This window comes from Neomonachus schauinslandi, chromosome 3, assembly GCF_002201575.2.
Source record: "Neomonachus schauinslandi chromosome 3, ASM220157v2, whole genome shotgun sequence".
Classification (NCBI taxonomy): Eukaryota; Metazoa; Chordata; class Mammalia; order Carnivora; family Phocidae; genus Neomonachus; species Neomonachus schauinslandi.
The window spans coordinates 97,826,053-97,843,896 of record NC_058405.1 but is presented as its reverse complement, the minus strand read 5'-3'; the positions used below and the strand labels follow the sequence as shown (position 1 = coordinate 97,843,896).

The window sequence follows — 17,844 nt, the reverse complement described above, 5'->3', positions numbered from 1 at the left end:
TTAAAAAAAAAAAAAAAAAAAAGAAGAAGAAGATAGCAGGAAGGGAAGAATGAAGGGGGGGAAATCAGAGGGGGAGACGAACCATGAGAGACTATGGACTCTGAGAAACAAACTGAGGGTTCTAGAGGGGAGGGGGGTGGAGGGATGAGTTATCCTGGTGATGGGTATTAAAGAGGGCACGTAATGAATGGAGCACTGGGTGTTACACGCAAACAATGAATCATGGACCACTACATCAAAAAAATAAAAAAATTCCATTCAGAAGGATGTGTTACCAACAATCACCCCAGTAAGAGTTCTAATACATGGTTGAGAGAGCTCTAATACATGGTTCTAATGTTCTAGTTGAGAGAGTTCTAATACATGACCCTGTTTTAGACTGTCTGCCACTTGATCCTTTTGACTGGCATTTCATGTGAGCGTCCTTTAATTAGTCAGTATAAGTTAGGTTATGATGCACTAACAAATAACCCCCAAAATCTCAGTGACCACCTACCTCTGAACTTGTTGCTGTCTGAGAAAAGAAATCCCTTGTATGTTTAATCCCCTGAGAGTCCATTTTTTGTTTCTGTTTTTTACGGCTAGGTGTAATCTTGGCTGACACAGTCTCGCTTATTCTTGAATTTAAAAGTACGCTTTACCCACAATTTGTGAATGTTTTCAGGTTTTCTGATGAAGGGCTCTTTGGAGAGATGATTCAATATAACGCTTTAAGAATTTCCAGTGTGTTTCGCATGGTCAGCTCCATCCATCTGAAAACAACAACAACAACAACAACAACAAACTGCTAAAAATGTCTTCTAAAACATTTTTCTTTCTTTTTCCTCTTTTTAAATTGAAGAACTCTCTAAAAGAAATCCTTTAATAAAAATATAAAGTTTCCATTCTTTGATAAAAATTAAGTCTTGTTTTCATGTTTTATTGGGGTACTGGGACAGTTGCAGAATAAAATCTATTGGAAAAAAAGTGAAAAGGGGGAAGAAAATATATTCTGGTTCTAAAAACTTTAGAAAAGCCTTGAAATTAACTATGAGAATACCTCCCTATCCTGAGAATTTACAGAATGTGACTGAAGTCTCTCAAAATTCAAAACACTTTAGAATGGAAACTGTAACTTGTTCAGCATTAACCTTGACAAATTCGGGTTCTGTCATGTGAATGAATGAACGCCTCCACTCTTGAGAACTCTGGACCTTGAACATCAAAATTGAAGTAGGGTAGCAGAAAATTATCTTTATCTCTTTCTCCCTTCTACCTTCCATGCCATTCCTATTCTCTCTTTAAATTTTTAACAGATTAAGTGAATGACTTTGACAAAAAAATCTAACGAGAAAGCCTCTTCAAAAGCACTGTTGGATTCCTTACTCGTCACCATCCGCACTCCCCAGAAGGACAGCACTTTGTTTTATGGCCATGTATTGATCTCTAATATCTTTATTGAGCCTTGTCTCTTCTTTGCCTCCTACAGGCAAAAGGTGAGAGTTAGATAATAGTATTAATTTTCCAGACATCTGCACATGTTTTAATGGCCTTTTGAAGTTTGAAAATAGTTTCTCTGTGAACCCACCACAGGGCTAAAATGCCATTAAGGCCTAGATTGCAACAATACATAACAATCATAGCTGTAGAGCTCAGCTTGGCAATGAAAAGGAAGCTCATTTATTTTAGTGGAGATTCAAATTAATTCAAGTTCCTTGCCCGACTAGGGCCTGTGCCTCCACATGCTGGAGGTAACCAGCAGGATTCAGGATGGCTGAAATCCACCCATTCTTGTTCACACATGTATAAAGTCAGAGCTATGACAGGTGGTCTCCACATCCCATGCAATTTGAGCTGGAGGGTTGGGGAGTAGTGATGTAATTGGGGTTCATAACCATGTTTTAGTCATAGCCCCTTTTTTTAGTCTGGAGAAGCCTATGATCCTCTTCTTAGAATAATGCTTTTAAGCACATAAAGGCATGGGATTGTAAAAGGAAACCAATTATGTTGAGGCGCCATTACTAAAATATTGAAAAATATATATGATGTGCTTCATTCCTAAAGCATGAAATAACAAGTTCAAATGGCAGTTCTTAGTTTTTACGTAATGATTCCAGTATGGAATATTTAGAGATATTTTCCACAATCGTCATGTGATATGAAGAGGTCTGTGTTTTCTGTTGGTGACAAAGTCACCAGTTTATACCACTGGAGTTTGAAGCCTACATTTTTCATAACTGAAGGAAATGTTAAATTTTAGTTCAAGCTTGGTGAAACTAAAGATGCATTTTCTTCCCAGTTCACAAATGCTTTGAATTCTGCCCATGGACCTCTGGGCTCTCCTATTAAGAAACCCTGAGAATCTGTGTATTTCCTAGGAATTGCAAGTCTGTGTAGATACAAAGACAATTATTTATTCCTTCCATGCAGAGTTGAATATTAGACTTTAGAAAATATTTAGATTACTGTGCCTCGTATTTGTTTTCACTGCTGGCCATTTCTTAGTGAAGCACGTAACATGAGTTGGTCTCTCTTGAGTAGGGATACAGCCTCTGATGACAACCACTGTTTTTTTTCTTGGCCCTCTTACAACTGATGACTGGTTAGGGGCCTAGAAGCACCCTGGAGGGTTTGTTTCTCCCCCTTTATACAAAACTACCTGACCAGGTTTGGGAACCCTACCAGAGACACTGACGTTATCACCTGTTCTACCCAGCTGGCAAAAGTCACCATGTGGATGGAACCTGTCTTATAACGTGACATTGGAAAATCTCTGAGAGGAATGGAAAGATGATTTTATTTTAGTATATTGCATACATTTCCCTTAAGATTGAACACTGGTTCCTCCATGGATGATGGGTTTAAAGAAGAGCAATTTCAAATAAACCTCTATGTGAATATAATTATCAGGGAATTTCTTAAAATTTGAGGAAAATAAGATTTAAAACCAGGAAAATTGTCTGTTTCTTGTAACAGACTAGAGGAACTGGTTTAGCTTGTCCCATTACATAGTGATAAAGCAGCAGCCTGTGTGATAAAATGATTATGGCAGCAGTGAGAAAGAATCTAATAAGGAAATTGATCTGTAGATTCCAATTCTGTAAGAGCCAACATCGATCAACATAAATGTCAATAATGAGATCGTATTGAGAACTGCCTCATCCTTTCAGATGATTCTGGGGTCTAGTGACAGATTCAAGAAGTAAATGTGAAAAGGAATTTAAGGGTCTCACGATCACTGCATTGACCAGCAGCAGGCTACATGGCGCTCTGGTGGCGCATGTGACAGTCTGTCTCTGTCCAGGCTAAAATTAATTAGAGGTTGGTAAAGGATTTTCATATAAGATATATGGGGTACCGGTACCACATGGTGTAATATAATAACAGCTGTTTTTGTAGTTAGCAAGTACGGGTAGACATCGCAGTTTAGAGAAGGGAACAGGAGAAACTTAGTGCTCTTATTTATTTGTATCTTTGGGAGGCCATATCTAGACAGTGCGGTGGCAAAGGAAACTGTCTGTTCTCAGAGATTAATCAGGAAAGGTTATATGGGTAGAATTCTGAAGTCATCACTTGCCATTTTATATAACTTCATTGATTGTCTGCCCAGGGTTTTTACTAAGAACTGGTCCTCAATTCTGTGTCATGTTAGGGACCATGAGTAGCAATAGAACAAATATAAGTGAATTTCAGGATCAGGAAAATCAGGAGGTATTAAGGCATAGGGAGTTGCTGAAGAGTGGGACAGGAATGTCAGGTGGTGGGCACAGAAATGAGAATGCAATTATAAGACACAGCTCTGTTCACCTCCACCTGGAGCCATCTTGATGCCTCATTGAGGGATTCCTCCCATTTTTCCTGTCCAGGCAGGAGCATTGTTCAGGGTATGGGCAACCTTCCTGTGGGGACAGGAAAAGAAATAAATGGAAACAGGAGGAACTTAGAACAAGCCGCTCCTAACATTCTGGTTATAAAGCAGCTAACTCAGAATTGACAAAGCTGACTTCCTGGGAAGTATTTAGCTCCCTTTCCCTCAACTGGATACCCTGCTGTTGACAGTTCCTGGAGTTTGGGGTCTTGTGTTGCAAATTGTCATCACTTACAATGCTACCGAAAGGGTGGTTTTTCACTGAGGGTGATTCTCATAGTAGGAAGCTGTTTCAGGACCTCTTTTTGGTTTATAGCGTCAGGCATACATTTGGCACTGTCACTAAGTGAGGGTAGACGGGAGGCGGGGGGGAGATCAGCTATTCTGGTATTGAAAATTATGTTAAAATTCAAAAGTCTACTCTTACCTCAGCAAGCTTAACTAAGGGAACATAGCCAGATCTTTGTTTGGTTTGGGGTGTCTTTCTGAGTCTAATGATAATCAGGTAAGGTAATAGCCAGGGCTGACTTCCTGGGGGTGAACCTGTCCAGTCACACAGGGGCTTAGAAGGGCCCTGTGCTTGTTGTAATGCTTTTCTGTCACCACTGTGAAATTCTTAATATCTTTTTTTTACAAATGGCCCCCTGCACTGAACAAATTATGTCACTGGTTATGAAAATAGTTAACATTTATTGAGCATTTAATATGTCCCAAGCCCCTTGGTGAATGGAATTCTTACCACAGCCTTATAATTCCGGAGTTCCTTCTGTTGAACATCAAATCTTTGATAAGCCCCTATGAGTGAATATTGTTATTATTATCCATAAAGGAAGCTAAGACTCAAAAAGTACAGTAACATGCATGCCTTAAATGACACAAAGCCAGGATCTGAACCCAAGCAGTAGAACACCTGGGCCACATGCCAGCCTGCCTCTCTGGTTATGGAGGTGAAAAACGGGGAGGGGAGCTAATTGGTAAACCCAAACCCAGAATTTATCTTGAATGTTTAGAAGCTAGCTTCTGGTTATTAATCATTGTTTTAAATACATCAGCTAAAAGAATAATAAGTAAGTCAGCTAATCAAGGGTTTGGGTTCACTGGAGCCCAGTTGATTGAGGTGTTTGGGTAACGCGATGAACATGGCCACAGCTTATGGACCCAGTCTGCACCCTAGCCTAGAGCTTGATGACACACTGCACTAGGTGACATCTTCTGGGAGTCAACCATTGGCTTGCTGAATACGTGACTCACATTTTACACTCTGACTATGTTTTTATGTGCTCAAGTTGGAGGACATCTTATTCCATTAGTTTTCAATCAATAGAAAAGTGTTTATGAAAAGAAATTTACCATCCCACATAAAACAGCTGAACAAAAAAAAAATAAAGATTTATATGTAATAAATGTTTTGAAGCCCTTAGGACTGTTAACATGGGACAATGGAGGAGAAATATTTATAGTCTGCAACTCACAGTCTCAGAGAAAAAACATTGTCTTTATAACCAGCTGATAATTTTTTTTAAGCTTTTATTTATTTATTTGAGAGAGAATGAGATAGAGAGAGCATGAGAGGGAGGAGGGTCAGAGGGAGAAGCAGACTCCCCGCCGAGCAGGGAGCCCGATGTGGGACTCGATCCCAGGACTCCAGGATCATGACCCGAGCCGAAGGCAGTTGCTCAACCAACTGAGCCACCCAGGCGCCCTAACCAGCTGATAATTAACAAGTGTTCAAAGCAGACCCTTAACTTTACAATAATAATTACTTCTTGGGAACCTGGATTCTCTCATCATTTCTCAAATGAGTGTAAGAGCAGTTTCTTTTCTCCGTAATGCTCCTTTCTTTGTAATATTTATAGGTCCATAACCAATTCCTTTGAAAAGTAAGAACTCATTTTTAGTATTCTCTGAGGTTGAAAATGCTGTCCACAATCTAAAATAAAAGGAAACCTCAAGAAAGATTACTTTGCATCTTTTAAGAAAGTTTCCATCAAAACAGTTTATGAGAATTAATAAATCTGTAGGGATTTGAGAAGATGGGATAATTTTAGGATTATGGTAACCGGTGACTGTCTCAGAAGAAAATAGAGAGATTATGTTATTTGTATTTATGCATCGAATATCCATTTAATACTTTACAATTTCCACCCTGGGAGATTAGGAATTTCTCTTCCCACCTTCCTCAGTGCCTGGTTCACAAATTCATAGCGTTTATGCTTGATTAGAACAAAGTGTTGTCTGAAGCAAAAAATAAACCATGGAAACACTGTTTTATGTCTTAAGGAGAACATGCCCTTTTCCTGAATTCTCTGATGCAGTTGTAATTCCCTAATCTGTCAATAAAATGTTTGCAATATCATATCCATGTACTTTTCTCTTGGATGTTACAGTAGAGTCTTGAGTCCACTTTAGTGAGACGATTTGCTGGAGAAAACCACGGAGCAATTTTGACTTGAAAGTCTCGCATCACTCCTATTTCACATTCTGTTTTGAATAGCCTCTCCTAATATGCCTGAAAATAAAAAAAAACCCACAAGATAGAATTTTATCTTTTATTTTTTTTAATGTTTTATTTATTTATTCATGAGAGTCAGAGAGAGAGAGAGAGAGAGAGAGAGGCAGAGGCAGAGGGAGAAGCAGGCTCCCCGCCTAGCAGGGAGCCCGATGCGGGACTCGATCCCAGGACCCTGGGATCATGACCTGAGCCGAAGGCAGACGCTTAACCATCTGAGCCACCCAGGTGCCCCAGAATTTTAAATATAGAATATATTTAGCAAACTAATAGAAAAATAAAAATAAATCCACTTGACTTGATAAATCCTACATAATAGCTGGAAACTGCCATTTGCCAAGAAATGATTTAACTTCGTGAAATGTATTTTACAGCTAATCCTTTAATGTCTGTTTTACATATTACCTTTCCCACTGTTAATATTGAACAATATTGTAAGCTAGTAATTTTATGCCCTATATTTCAAATTGCTATTAGGAAGCCACATAAATAACAATTTCCAACTGCTTGTTTATAATACCATGAGGCATTTCTTACCATGGGGTAAAGTTATAGTAGATTTTAAAAACGGCTGTAGGAATAAAGCCACAGGGGAACTGTGATGTGGATCTGTGGCAACAAAGCCTATAAAGCAAACTGAAATTGTAAGTCTGAAGCCCTGAAAATGTACCACTTTGTATTAACTCTGAGGGGCAATGAGGCTCTGGGCCCTCAAGGAACTTGCGACCATATTCACATATGTAACGTAGTATGTCTCCACGAATAGACAATGAATGTGGCTCCAGGCACTTGTCCTGTGAGAACCCAGGACACTGGCCTGCAAAAGGCAGATGAGTGCCGAGCGCAGAAGTCATTCCCATGGACGTCGGGTCCAGGTCTCCCCGCAGCACCCGAGCCGGGAAGCGCCAGGAGGGTGAATCCTGCAGCCTGTTAAGGCCCCAGCAGTTCTGTCATCTCCCAAACTCTGAATTTCATTTGTGCTCAGCTTTCTTTTAATAATATAAGGAGGCACCCATCTTATAAATAATTCTCTGTGATGTTTTTTTCGTTGTTCTCTAAAACACAGACAAGACATTTTCCCTTCCTTGGAGATTATCTTCCAGTGTTGAGCGCGAGTTCTTTGATTTTTGATGTTTCCTCATTGTAGTTGGGAGAATAGAGCAGGGCCCAGGTAGGATTTCTTGCCAGCAGCCTGGAAAACGTATGAGCCCCTTTCGTTCCCCGAGGGAGTCACTCTGTGTCTTCAGGATTAGCGATTAGAGACCTCTGGAGTGCCAGCAACAATTTGCTCAGCTTGGCAAGCAGTGGGTAAGTGAAGATCCTGGATGGAACCCCCTTCCTCCCCTGCAAGGAAGAAGCATGCCTCAAAGGCACAGAAGCTTTGTGTGTGTCTCCACTGCATCTGCGTTTCCTCCCAGAGACCCTTCTAGTCCCTTCTTAACAGACCTTGCTTTGCTTGTTTACATAGATAAGCGTTGTGGAGGCCCAGAGCTAAGTTCAGCATTCAGAAAAAATGTGGGGGGTGGGCAAAGGGATGAAGGAGAAAACATGTGCTTTGGAGAGAATGATGAATTCAAGTCCTCGCCCTGCTCCGTACTGACGACTCACTGCGTGACTTGCCCCAGGTCCCTGACTTGCTGAGACATCTCTCTCAATGTTCCCCTCCTGAGTTCTCCTCTGTGGTCTTGCTCAACTATTTGCAGAAAGATGTCACACTCTGTGTTCTCTAGACCTTTGCATATGTTCTGCCCAGAAGCCACCCCTGCCTTTTTTTTTCTTTCTTGGCTTCTTCACCTGAGTCATCATTTCTTGTTTGTAAAATCTCGATTTAGCCAGTTTCTCAGGAAAGCCTCCCCAGAGCCCGCTGCTAAGTTTTATGGGGCACATGACATTGAGGGTGCCCGGCGGCTGGTCTTCCTACAAACGCCTTGGTGACAGGGATGGGTTCGCTCATCACCGTGCCCTGGATAAGACATCACAGGGGCAGAGAATAGGGGCCATCAGAGGACAGGCTTACAGTCTGAGTCCAAGTTCAAATCCCTGACGGAACAGCTCCACACCTGCTCTTGTGCTTCAGTTTTCTCATTTGAGAAATCAAAGCGGTAATAGTTTCTACCTCATTAGGTGATTATGAGGATTAAATAAGAAAAAAAAAATAATAGAAGCACTTAGTACAGCACCTGGCGTTTGGTCTATAATGGTTTGCTGTTTTTCTCCTTAGTTTTATTTTCAGTTAGATCCAAATTTATATACAAAATGGTGTTTTCCCAGAAAGAATGTAGAGCTCTACAGAGGAAGTAACATCACCAATAGCAATAATATTACCAATAATAATAATAGTGAAATAATAATAATGAAAGTATATTTTTTAATAAATGAATGATATTTGAGTATAGTAAGTGAAGATATTGCATTGTATTTCAAAGTACTTCCTTTTTTTTTAGTCTTACATAGTTTATCTGGTCTACTTAATTTATTTTGTTATTTTTGTAAATTTTTTAAAAGATTTATTTATTTTTATTTTGGAAAGAGAGAGATAGTGAGCATGAGCACGGGGAGGGGCAGAGGGAGAAAGAGAGACTCCTCAAACAGACTCCCCACTGAGTGCAGCATCTGACTCGGTGCGCAATCCCAGGACCCTGAGATCACCACCTGAGCCAAAATCGTGAGTCAGACGCTTCACCCACTGAGCCACATAGGTGCCCAATTTTTGTAAATTTTTTTATAACAAACTATCATAAACCAGTTTAAATTACAGAAATTAAGGGAATGAAAAAAAAAAGAAATTGAGAATGAACTCTGCACTCATACTCCCTGGGACACTATGTGACCTTAGACAAGATTTTTAACTTGTGTACCTCAGTTTCTTCACCTGCACAATGGGATTGATAATGTCCTTGCTGTGGGTTCTGATCAGCATTTAAAAGAATAATATAGGGGCTCCTGGGTGGCTCAGTCAGTTAAGCGTCTGCCTTCGGCTCAGGTCATGATCCCAGGGTCCTGGGATCGAGCCCCGCATTGGGCTCCCTGCTGAGCAGGGAGTCTGCTTCTCCCTCTCTTCCCTGCTCACGCTCTCTCTTGCTATCTCTGTCTCTCTCTTAAATAAATAAAATCTTTTTAAAAATTTTAAAAAATAAAAAATAAATAAAAGAATAATATATGTGAAACACATACTTAATGCTAGACAGCTCATTAAATGTCCACATCTCCTGATGGGAGTGAGCCAGATGAGGGGCTGAACACTGAGGCAGAAATAAACAACTCATCCTGCAAAGGAGACCAGTTCCCTTCCTTCAGAGGAGAAATAAGCAGAATGTAAATAAGCAGAATTTTCATCCCCCAAAATTAAGATAGTAGCTTCTTCCACATTTAGTGTGAGGATCCATGAGATAAGATCCAGAGTAGAGACATCACACAGTGCCCTTGTCCCCATCAAGGAAGGAGGTAATTCATTTCTTCTTAAGAAATGGTGTGTGGATGGGGCACCTGGGTGGCTCAGTCGGTTAAGCGACTGCCTTCAGCTCAGGTCATGATCTCAGTGTCCTGGGATTGAGCCCCACATCGGGCTCCCTGCAGGGAGTCTGCTTCTCCCTCTTGCTTTCCCTCTGTGCTCTGTCTCTCTCTCAAATAAATAAATAAAATCTTTAAAAAAAAATGGTGTGTGGGACTACAGTGACCATCACCATAATTTCCAACAGGTCTGGTAAAAATAGCAGGCCAGATTTTCTCCCCCCTCATTTCTTTAGTTCTATGAAATCAGAGGGAAAATTTGTCCCCCCACACGTAAAAAGCAAAAGCTTTAGCAATCCAGGAGGCTTTTCAAAAATAAAGCTTGATTAAAAATGTAAAATGCAGTGTAGATAATTTTACAAAACAGCAGGGGCAATTGGAAAGCACTTATTAAAGTACCTGTTAAAGTAATTACTGATAAAAATGGAAGTTTCACGGCACTTCTGTAACTCTTAGATCCCAGAATAGACCCAGGCTGTGCTGAATCACTTCCTCTCTCAGATCAGAGTCAAGGGAGAAGACAAAAGGGAAGCTTCAGCCAGTCTTAGGATTATTCACAGGCAGGCCAAGTGTGACTCAGTCTTCGGAACTGGCTCCTCACCTGCCCATAGGTGACCTGCGGCAGAAGTCCTAACCCTACATCCTGCTTCCCCACATTTTGCCGCTTTGCTGTTATATATGTTAAATGTTTCTGGTTCTTTTTTGTTGTTCTTTTGTGTAAAGAGACCAAGAGATTTGGAAGCTTGAGAGTGAGAACTAAGCCCCTGTTGTGTGAACATTTATTACATAGAACATCATCATATTCATATTTAACCACGTGACCAGGCTGACCCCCCCCCACCCCACCCCCACTTCTGCCTCTAAATCACCTTACTCTACCATGATCTCCTTTGCATATTCTGCCTTAAGAATTCTTATGTTTTTTTGTCTCATCTGTGTGTTTGGGCTCCTCATTGATATTTAGTAGGCTCCACTAACGAGCTTCCTTAAGTCAGTTCATAATTCATAGTCAAGACTCTGTACACAGTAGATGCTTCATAAATGCTTCTTGTTGAACTAATTAGAGTGGAGGCTCCCAAGGGCAAGGTCTTCTGTTTTCATCCCCATCCATCTTCCTGCTGATTCTCACCCTGTGGGTCCTCAGGGCAGTGTTAATGGAATTTCAGAAGACAGGACAGATTTGAGATAGTCCAGTCATCAGTTTAAGCTGCAGAGGTCCCCCAATGAACTTCCTAGTCACCAAACCAAATACTCCCTTAGGCAGCCACCAGGATAATCAGGTTGTCATGGTAGCAGGGACCCTAGAAGAAGGTTTTGAATATAGCTGTGGAATAATTGTTTCAAAAAGCAGCCTATAACCTTGGATCCCAGAGAAGGAGAAAGGAGGATGCAGAACCATGTCATTTGCAGAGGCACCATCCAGAGTGAAACAGAATGCACTCGGGGCACCTAAAGATTGATACGCAAGGCAAGTCTAAAAGTTGTCAGGAAAAATAATAATTGTAGCAAGAACTGTTGTATATGGTTAAAAAAATAGCTATAAAAATTTCAGACTCTGAAGTGAGATCAAATCTTGATGAACATATTTTTTAAAGAGCTTCCAGGAGAACATTCGAAAGTCATACTCTGTCGCATCAGCAGGATGGCTGAAGGCAGATATTATGTTTTATCTTTGTATCCCAAAATGGAAATAATGGCATAATTAATTAAACATCAGCTTTTATCTGAAAAGATTTTGTCTCGGCTCTAATTTTTGTAAATCTAAGAAATGATAATTTAATACTCAGTTATGTAATATGCAGTTATGTAATATTCAGTTTTATAATAAATTCTTAATGGAACAGAATGAAACCTATGAAATGTGAACCAAGGGTCTGCTCTCCTGATGGCATTTGGGAGGGCTGATGAAAAATCACATTTCCTGGGAGTGCCTGGGTGGCTCAGTCAGTTGGGTGGCTGACTCTTGGTTTCAGCTCAGGTCATGATCTCAGGGTGGTGAGACTGGGCCCCCTGTAGGGCTCTGCACTCAGCTCGGAGTCTGCTTGTCCCTCTTCCTCCCCCTGTGCCCCTCTCCCTGCTTGCGTGCTCTCTCACTGTCTCTTAAATAAATAAATTAAATCTTAAAAAGAAAGAAGGAAGGAAGGGGAGAGGGAAGGGAAGGGAGAAAGATCACATTTCCTGGGGAACCAGGGTAGTGCAGTCAGTTAAGCTTCTGACTCTTGGTTTTGGCTCAGGTCATGATCTCAGGGCCATGAGATCGAGCCCCACGTCACCTCTGTGCTCAGTGGGGAGTCTGCTTAAGATTTTCTCCCTCTGCTCCTCTCCCTGCTCACTCACTCTCTCTCTCAGATAAATAAATAAAATCTTTTTCAAAAATCTCATTTCCTGGGTGCCTGGGTGGCTCAGATGTTTAAGCGTCTGCCTTCGGCTCAGGTCATGATCCCAGGGTCCTGGGATCGAGTCCCTCATTGGGCTCCTTGCTCAGCAGGGAGTCTGCTTCTCCCTCTCCCTCTGCCTCTCCCCCTGCTTGTTCTCTCTCTCAAATGAATAAATAAAATCTTTTTTAAAAAAAATCTCATTTCCTGAATATGGCAAAAATGTAAGTCTAGTATGTGCATAAGTCTTGGGGATTTTTGGATAATCATCTGGTGAGTAAAGCTTCCCAAGAAAAATGATCTTAATCAGGGCTCCACACTATTGAGGAGATTTCCTTGAACTTCCTTCCGGAGCTTTCACATGCCTACGAAAATTGCTTTGTTACCCAGCAGAAGGAACAAAGCTTATTCGCCTGATTATGTCTAATTCAGAGCCATATTTAGAACACGTCTCTTCAACCTATGCCAAATCCACCACCTGTGTTTTCTGCCCTGTAACAGAAGATATCCAGAAAGGTGGTGAACTCACAGGAAATCGTCTGAAGTTAGCAGTATCAAAAGATTCTCTGAAGATTTCGTAATAGCACACTCCAGACTTGCTTTCCTTGTGGTGGGATTAAAGGAGATGAAACAAGCCTGGGGCTGAGTTGAGGGAGCAGGAGTGGGGCTCTAGGAAGCTTCCTGGAAGCTGTGAGTTGAGATCAGCTCTTCAAAGTGGAGAGAAGGGGATCTGCAAACAAAGCTGAAGATGAAGAAGCTATGAATTCTTCCTTCGAGATATCAGCCCAGAATCCAGGCCGCTAGATTTGCAAGTGAGGGTGAGCCCTTAAATAAGGCCACGTCCAAATAGGCAAGATACGTGGGAGTAGCAGCACTCAGCAAAGGGGAGCAAGGTGCCCTGATATCCCATCTCCTGGGCTGAGGATGCTGAACAGTTAAAGACACCAGTGGTAACTGGGCAGATTTTGAGAAGTCCCTCCATCCTTCTTCCAAATATCCTACCATGAACTTCTGAGGGTAGAAAATGCCTTCAAATGAGTAGAGCATATTGTGAACAGAAATGTGGTCACTGAAGGTTTAGCAGTAATTCATGTGGCAATAACAGACCTTCTCACTTTATAAATAAAACAGGAACTCAAGAATTGTGGGCATAGAAGCCATCGCCTCTAACTGGGAGACCTTTTTCACGAAGAGAAGAAAGTAACTCTAGAGAATATACAACAGGCCCCGGGTAGAATTCAGGTTATGCGAACTTGTAGTATCCACCAAGGTTAAGTAAATCAAGGGGATTGAGGCAGATCAGATTAAAAACACTAATTCACGTGTACCTCTGCTGCTGAATCTAAATTACTCATGTTGGTAGATCCCATTAATCAGATATATGCCATATTCACTCCCATAACTTCTCTTTTGTACAGATACTTGGATTTTAATAGTTAGAGGGGAGAATAATTATATGCATGATTACGGTCTTAGATTAATTCTCTCACCAAATCTGACTAAAGAGAAGAGAGCAAAGTCCTTACCTCTTTACATCTTACGCTGAGTTAATAACTTCTGAGATCCTGGCATGAAAAAATCCGCACATTCCTTTTCAAACTTTAGGATGTACATCAGTAGGTGCAAACGCTGCTTGTCACCCTATTTTACTGGATTTTTCCAGCCTGGTTTCCCATGCTGCCCAAATTTCTCCAATAAAGATCCGCTTTTTACCCTCACCTTGTGCCCCTGAATAAGGATTCAGTGTCTTTGTGGCCTCAGCCATCAAGGCCTTAATCTTAAGACCTCATTCCATGCTGAGCAAAACCCAGAGGCAGAATTCTGTTAAATGCAAGGAGGCTTCACTGGGCACCTGCAGAACGGCAGCTCCGTGAGTGAGGAGAGAAGCAGGGGATGGGAAACTGGCCCTCCAGCCCAGCTCGGAAGCCCAAGGGCACAGTGGGCTCCTGTCCCCACTGACATCATTAACCGGAGAGGGGCGGACTCCGTGTCTGCTGCTCTGGTGGCTCCATCTTTAACACGTGGCTTGCGAGTTTGCTCTGCTTAGTTGGCTGCATCAAGCCAGTGGAAGGGGAAAGAGCATGGCACCCCCCATGCTAAAGATAGTCCTGGGCCAGGAGAGACATTGCTTTTGCTCACACGCCGCTGGCTAGAGCTAACCATGTCATAAGACCACACCAGCTGCAAAGGAGGCTGGGAAATGCAGTCCAGCTGTGTGCCCAGAGAGAAGCGGGAATCCGTTCCATGACACTTAGCTAGTCCCTGCTACAGGGACAAAGCAGAAATACAGGGTTTGTCCTGCATTCTCACAGAGCCCATCATCCTGTTAGGAAAACAGACCCAAACATGGGAGCAATTCAGTAATCATGCCCCTCAGCTATGGCCAGAATGGACCAGGGATATCATCTGGCTAGGTGTGGAAGCCAGTATGGCCTAGAGATGACAGTCTTATGGAAAGGGTTTTAATGCAATCCTGCATGATGAGCAGGTCTCAGGTGGGTGGGGTAGGAGCAGGGAGAGTGCACCATGTGAAAATAGACAAAAGCATCAGCTCAGAAGTGAGAGGGTCTCATTCCAGAGACAATGAGACTAGTCTGCCAGGAAGGGAGGGGTAGTCTGTTCTCATCAAAGAGAGCGTTTGAGCGAAAAGATCTCACTGACCTCTGGTTAGGAAATGTGTGAGGCCGGGAGTCTCTGTTTCTAAGACCAAGTGGAATCTCAGTTACAGAGATAATATAATAGGCGATGTGAGGTCAATTTGAAACCTATCCTGAATAATCTGGCTACCTCTCAAGTCTAAAACGTTAAAAAAAAAATCATATCTCAATCCAAGATTCCTCTAGCTTTTCAGGTTAAAAATTCTAAGTTTGAATTATTTCAGGTGAGAGATGTTAATTCAGGTGGACACTAATAGTGAACATGACCTATAAGTAGATATGTGCTGAGAATTTTCCCTCTAAGCACGTAGACTTCTTTCAAGAGGTCACAATATTCTCCTGTCAGTTTTACTCTTTCTGACAATAGCTTTAATTGAATTCCCCATGTATACCTTCTACCTACTTTGCACCGAGCCCTTTATTAAGCACAGATAACATCACAGTACCAGTTTGAAAAGCGATGTGCTTATTCTCTTGCATACCCCGTATGTGTGTTCTGTGAGAATATATTTATTATAATATAAAATACAGCTATATATGTGTGAAAATATAACCCTTTCATAAAAATTCTTATTTTAAGAAAGTGTAACACCACCAACAAAAAAGAATTGGAACATCTCTGAGCTTTCATGGTTATTTAAAGCAAGTTGTGCGAAAAGATGATATTTACGTACCATTTTCTTGCCTATGGCCTTAACACAGAAATAGATTTTGTTTGCCAAGTCAATTTGTATTTGCCTTACATATGTGGAAACTATAACAACAGAGGATTCACGTGTGCCTTAGCATTCAAGAAATTACCTAGTACCACCAACTCTCAGTTTTGACAACTAATTGGTGAATTGGTTAGTTCTGTGAATTTCAGTGTACTCTCTTACCTAGTCTTGGTCCTGACTGTGGCAACTCCTCTCCCTACCTGTAGAGTAGGTTCAACAGCCACTCCCATCCCTCTGTCACCAGGGAGGAATCTGAGACAGAGAGCTTCAGTTACATTCCCAAGACCTGGTAACACTGAGCCTCAGACGGAGCTGAAGCTCAGGTCACCTGTCCCCTTGTCCCAGGACCTGTCCCCTTTCCCACACAGTATTACTGACTTCAACTGAGAGGAACTGAGTGTTTGGGTATAAACTGCTAAAATATAACATCATTTAGGAGGATGCATTTATACATATATTCATGCAGAAAGCAAAGGATGACATCATGTATTTGATAAGGAGTGAAGAGCAACCATGAACCAAATTACCCTAGATGTCTAATCTAGAAAGACTTTTCCCTAAAATCACATGACATACCACTTAAATTCATCATTACTTTTCTTGAATGTCATTTCCTATAACTTCTTGGACTGTTTGCATATTGATAAGTGTTTCCTTAGGTCTCAGAACATTATCATTCTTTTGGTACTCTCTCAAGCTTTAAAACCTATATGTGGGTGGGAAAAATATAAAGACATCTTTTTCTTTATGGACTACAACAAGTATCAGTAGGGTACTTGCTACTCACTGAGTATTACACACTGTGACAGGTCCCGGGAATTAAATGACTGTTGCCCCCAGGGGATTCAGTTTCTAGAGGGAGCTTGGGGTAAGGATTATAAAAATCATGCAGAAACAACATCCTGATTGTAGTTACCTATTGATGCCTTAGCTCTGTTGGAGAAATTAGAATTTTCAAAATAACAGGCAACCAAGGTTAGGATTTAAGCCCTTTTTGGTGAAAGTAGCTCCCAAACAGATTGGGAGAAGCCCAAGTATTGGTCTGAAGCAAAGAGTGATTTAGAGCTTCACTGGGAAGAAGGAGGACGATCCATAGCAGAAAAAAATACCTTTGCTCCTGCAGAGGGATGCAACACAGTCCTACCTCGGCGCCCTCCCTCTATCTGCTGCTGTAGCCTTGTTTGTTGAGTGGCCAGCGAAGCAAGTACACATGGCTCTCACGAAAGTTCAGGCTGCGGGGAGTAGCCTGATGGAGAACGTAGTGAATGTGCCTCGTGTTCGTGGAGTTTATGGTCCCTGTTGACAACATGGTAGGTCTGCGGGGACAGAGGGACCCGTGGGGCCACCCCTGTACTCCAAGATGATCCTAACATTAATTAGTGGCACAGAATCTGAGACATTTCCTAGATCAACATCAGTGTGCAGTAAGGCCTTTCCAGGGAGGAAAAGGAACAGAAAAACTTTGCAGAGGTGGGGGTGGCATGCTTAGCCATATTATTTACCTACTCAATTTGATTTTTTAGTGTCTGAAGTCACAAAAGTTGTAACCAAGACAAACCAGGCTACAAGTACCATTTTAAAATGTCATCAGCCTAGCAGAAACATTAGACATAAATCAAGAGTTTTATTGTATTTGCAATTAAACAGATCAAATTTAATATCCACAGAAAAGCCTTAGTAATTAGTATAAAGATTAATATAGTGAAATGTCCCTGGTTTAGCCGGCCTCCACAGCAAAGCTGAAATAAAGAATTGAGTATATAATCAAATAGCATGTGAATATTAATGCACAAAATCCTCCAAGTCCCCAGATCCCAGATGCAATTATTTTCTATTCACGTTAATTGTTCCTAACAGATGACATTAATGACTTTGAGTTAAAATGTGTCCAAGGGAAGATTTCACAAGATCAATGCTGTTTAAAAATAAGGTCACTTTTATAATTATTTGCTCAGATTTTAACCGCTGCTCAACATAATAAGGTTAACATGGGGATTGTTTTCTAATGTGAATATCAAAAGTTAATTTTCATACTAGCCTGTAAGTGTATTGGATGATTCACATTTTTCCTGCTACTTATTTTCCACCTACTACTTTCTTTTTCCTACTACTGATTTTCCAACACAGATGACTGACAGACTGTGATTATTATTTATAAGTTCGAGTTTGCACATATATAGATACATCTATATATATATATATATATATATATATATATATATATATATAT

General features: G+C 41.1%; 1 protein-coding gene across 1 annotated transcript in view; it reads left to right on the top strand.

The window, feature by feature from the left end:
* Positions 1-17,844, top strand: part of NCKAP5 (NCK associated protein 5) — a 792,873-nt gene that overhangs the window by 699,606 nt on the left and 75,423 nt on the right. The gene's annotated exons all lie outside the window — the stretch shown is intronic.